Below are 5,436 nucleotides of genomic sequence, written 5' to 3'. Positions count from 1 at the left end.
GGAAGTTCACTAATAGTTAATCTGGAGTTCACATGCATGTAGAAGGCAGTTCACATACCCTATTTTTTCACAGGCGGAAATCCTACTTACTAAACTCATTCATACGTGTTTCGATTGATGAAATCGATCCTATCCTTGAGTATTTGACATAAATACAAGCCTAATTTCACCCTAACATGTCGGCCCGCCTCACTCGAGTTTCGAAGGCGCGTCAATTTCAAACCGTTTGTGTGCCGGCGACCATCAATTTTTTTAGTATATATAAATTTACTTCGAAACCGTTAATAATTTGGGAAAGTGTTCAGCACGAAATATTTGCGCATTTTCCACACGTTTCTAACGGTATATCATACACATCAATCCAACTTACAGTTTGAAAACAGGGCCCAAAAACATTACGACATTGAAGTAGTTTGCGAAAACAGATTTGAGTATTTGTAAAACTGCTCTTAAACTGTGAAAATTTTGGGAAAACAATCTGAACGAAAAACATGCGCATTTTTCATACCTTTTAAACGCTATATTGCATGCATCAATCCAACAAACTATTTGAAAATAACAGCCAAAAAACTGTACGAAAACTATGAATTCCGCAAAATAGAGTTTAGTATATTTGAAATTACTTTTATACGGTTAAGAATTTGGGAAAAGTTTCTGAACGAAAAAGTTGCGAAATTTACATGGCTTTCCAACGGTATATCATATGCATGATTTCGATAAATGGTTCGAAAATCAACCTTAAAACATTGTCCGTTAAAATATGGAATTCTAATGTTCGTCGAGAAGTTCACATGTACATACATGGGAAGTTCAGAAAGGGTTCGAGAATAGCTATTCTCGAACTGGTTCGAGAATAGCAGACCTATATATATATATATATATATATAGGACATATTCATGCTACACCCGGGTGTAGTTACTCCCACGTGTATTTCACACAATATAGGTAGTATCTATCATACCGAAGAGTATATACATGTAGTATGAAGTATATAAGAATATTTTGGTAGTATATATACTACTTTGTAGGTAGTATGTACATTTTTTTACGTACACTATTTATTTACGTATAAATATGCATGTATTTTGTATATATAGTGCAAACTATGGGTGTATTTAATTTTTTTCACCAAAGTTGGTATGGAGTATCTTAGATATAGTGTACGAACATACTCAAACCAATAAAGTATGTTATATACTTCCGTATGGTAGTATATGAGACGTGGGTGTAGTTACACCCGGGAGTAGGAAGTATTTATCCTATATATATATATATATATATATATATATATATATATATATATATAGTCCAACGACACTTAATTGCTCATCAAGTAGGCGACCAATTAACTAATTAGCGCTGATAAATTAATTAACTTGATTTTTGACAAGTTCTCGATCTCCAATGAAAACACATTTGATTAAGTTGTCTCATAATATATATATAATTAGTGTGCATGTGCACATGGCATACCTTGCATATCATTCGTGCATATATTTCAATACATGTTTGAAGATATTCTTGGGGATATATATATTTCAATCTCTCTCTCTCGATCTATATATCGTTGGTGGCCAAGAAACACACTTATATATATACACATGTACTTTAATTTATTTGCCTCACAATATATATAATAAATATGCATGCATGGCCTAACCATGTATGCTTATATATGTGTTTAATTTGGAGATTTCAATCGCTCTCTCGCCGCTCTCTCGTTGGTGGCCAACAACACACACATGCACTTTGTGCGCAAAGGCATGTGCCTCTAATAATGTGTGCGTAGTCGATCGGTCTAGTTTTGATTAATCATAGCACACAAATATAGAAGTTGTATTTGAATCCACACAACCCTAATCTAAAACACATAGCCCCTAACATGGCCTAATTAATTGACCCCTTCTCTCTAGCTAATTAGTGGAAATTGCACAAAATCAAAAGGGGTCCCTCACTAATTATACATATATATCTAGATTGTGATAAACTTTTGCCCCATATTTGGTGGATGGGTGCATCTTGGCATGTAAAAAAATTAATGTTTGCAAATGGCGTTGTCAAAATTTATGTACAAATGATTTCTTTCCATCCAAAGTGCATAAAATGGGAGTTTTAATGAAGAAGGTACAAATAAAACAGCTCAACATGCCTCCACACCCCGATTTTCACAGGAAGTAGAGCATATTTAAAGGATAATTCCAGAGTTCTACTATTTTTCAAGCAGCTTTGCTAATTTCCACCCACTCACATGACTTTATGTCGATTTAACGAAAATAGGGCGAATTTAAACTACATGGGCGGGATAGTTTGAATTGTGCGCGCGGCAAAGGGAACCGCCTATTCCTCAACCTTGTGCACGGCAAATTACACACGCAACTCCATTAAACACCACCTACCGGGCGGCCCGGCCGCATGACCCCCACCCACCGCTACACAACTTATCCCCGTCCGTGCGAAGAGCTTCCCCTCCCCGTCCCGTCCGTGCGAAGAAGAAGCTTCCCTCCCCGTCGTTCTTCTCGAGACGCACCGGCCGGTCAAGTTGATCCACGGTAGGGTTGCTATCTCTAGCTCAATCATGCATCGGGCAAGACGGCCTAACGATTTATATTTTCTTGATGCTGCTAAAAAAATCGTCGGTATGCTCGAACTAATTGGCACTTTATAGTTTTCCGCTCGATTTGTCCTCGATCAATTTGTTCATTTGCGTGGGCATATAGAGTCAGTTCTGCACTCGATCCGTTAATTTGCTGAAATGCCATGGCAGAGATTTATACACGATCTGTTTGCTAAAATGTCGATGGGCATTTTTTGTTTTGTACTCGACATGATTGCTGAATGCATAATCATGTACTAGTATAGTTTTGTACTCGATGGATATACATTTCCTACTTCGCCTTAATTTAATCACCAACCATTGTATCTCATAATTAAACAGATGGACATAACTTTGATACTGCATGGACTCTTATGTTCCCCTTCATATATAAATGGTGTTCAACCCTTTATGGGGTTTATTAGAGCTCATGAAGGTCACGACCTGGACGTGTATTGCCTGCGCTGCACATGTATGAATGGTGAGAAGAGGCCTCACCATGTAGTGGAAGATCATTTACACATTTTTGGGATGGACCGCACATATGTTAGGTGGGTTTATCATGGTGAACCACATAATGATCCTTCAGCGGGAGAAGCGAGATCTTGCTCACACTTGTATGTGTCTTTGGCATATGTAGTTAATTATTTATATTGATGCTTGCCGCTATTTCGATCAATAGTTTGCATTGCTTGTGCAAGTTACGTACTCAAATTTAACTTGTTGCGGATGGATGGACGGGAAGGAGAGAAAAAGCGCTTGCTTCGGGAACCGGGTTTCAGCTCCGGGACATGTCTCTGTGCCGGATGAGAAGGTAAATATGTAAAACGACATTTGTTCAGAGTTGCATCCCTTAGATGTTTGTCTAATCGTTGATGTACTAATTGCGAAGCATAGAGTTGAAGAGGTCTCTCGAGTTTGATGGGAGATTTGAAGATGAATCTCAGTTTGATGCACCTATGGATGAGTGCGATGACGGGCCTTTCATAGACGAAGGTCCCGCACACGAGATTATCCAGCCTATAGAAGGAGGCCGTGGACCGAGTACACGGCTTTGCGTTGAAGTGGATGCACGCCCGAGAGATCATCGGTGGCGTCGGGTAGTCTCAAGACCACCCAGCCACGATGCACCTATGGATGAGTGCGATGACGAGCCTTTCATAGACGAAGGTCCTGCACCTGAGATTATCCAGCCTACAGAAGGAGGCCGTGGACCGAGTACACAGCTTTGCGTTGAAGCGGATGCACGCCCGGAGATCATCAGGGGCGTCCCAGTACGTAGTCTCAGGGCCACCTAGCCCTGATGCAAAATGTTGAGCTACTTTATGATTCGTACTCTTATGTTCTGGTGCTGTAGTATGTACTATCTTTGTTATGATTTGTACGCCTTTGGCGCTAGAACTATAATTAAGCATTCAGTGGATGATCGCGTTGCAAAATTTGACACCCACACAATCGGTTCATCGTATGAGTAGTAGCACAATTACTTCTACAGCCGGTCCACCGGCGCATTAATTGGTAGCATGAAACACTTTCGGGCACTCCTCTCGATTCATATTAATTGACTCAATTTTGACTAGATATGGATGTATCTAGATGCATTTGTTAACTAGACTAACAAACTTGAGTCGGTTAATATGAATCGGTGTAAACTTCGCCCAAGTCCTCCGGCGGCTAGTTTATTGACTCTGGACTCCAAGCCTCTCGCGGCAAGCCATCGACGAAGCTTTGACCAGATCTTGGCCCGCTTTTTTTGCGAATAGCAAAGCTTTGACCAGTTCCTCTCGGGATACGGCACGCCGGTGAGCTTGCACGGTTGCCATGAGCACTTTCCGGCGGAACTTCCTCTGCGGCGCCCTCAAGCCGCCGGCTGCGCACGGCACGCAGTGCCTCGAGGTGGACGGAACGGACGAACACAGGATCTCAAGGCGGGGGGTCCGCCTCGTCCGGGAACGATCTCCAGCGGGTTAACGAGGACATGCATGGCGGCCAGGGGATTTGTTTTTTTTGTTGTTGTTTGAGCTTGGGATTTGGGGTTTTTTCGGATAGGGGAGGAGGAACCGAGGAAGAGGAAGGAATAGCCCGCGTGCTTGGCGCGTGGCAGTGTGCTTGAATTTCAAATTTTTGTGAAATGTTTCATTTCCCCGCTACAATTCGGGGGTTTTCTTGACGCGCCAATGCATCCCGCCGTGCAGGTTCAAGTGAATTTGGGGTGCCACACTATGGGCCCCGGTTTCGGTGAGACATGTAATGACTAGTCACATCAGTAAGTTCACTGTGTAATAAAATATGTTACCCCTCCCATTTATGTAGCCCCCTTTGTCTCTCCCGATCGAGTGCCGACAGCCGACAGATGCAAGCCGCTAGCTCGATCCCCTCCTTTCTCCTCCACCGTCCAGGCATCCATCTTGGAGGGGCAAGCTGCATCTAGACCAAGCGGATTAGGTAGTACTAGTAATGCTCTTTCCTTTCTCGAGATCGGTTCTTTTTTCCTCACCTCGATATCTTGCGCATCTACTATTTCCTATTACGGGCGAAGGGGTGTCTTTCTGGTCACCCTCGCGCTGGGAGTGATTGATGGGGGTGGGGGCGGGGGATATCTTTGCTTGGATTGGGGTGTTCTTCCTTTATTTGTCGACATTTGCAACCTTTGTAGTTTCTGCAGATCCTCAATGTATCTTTTGTCAGCTTGTACAGGAAAGGAAATACCTCGGTGGTGGTGGGGGGGGCAATAGAGCGTAAGGCCACCACGCATGTGGGCAGTTGGCTGAGACTGAGCTTGTTGCGGTCAGAAACCCACCGGCGGGCAGCGACGGGCAACACCGTAGAGCCGGGAATCTCC

The sequence above is a fragment of the Lolium rigidum genome, chromosome 6 (assembly GCF_022539505.1).
Source record: "Lolium rigidum isolate FL_2022 chromosome 6, APGP_CSIRO_Lrig_0.1, whole genome shotgun sequence".
In the NCBI taxonomy this organism is placed as follows: domain Eukaryota; kingdom Viridiplantae; phylum Streptophyta; class Magnoliopsida; order Poales; family Poaceae; genus Lolium; species Lolium rigidum.
Note: the sequence above shows the minus strand (reverse complement) of the source record.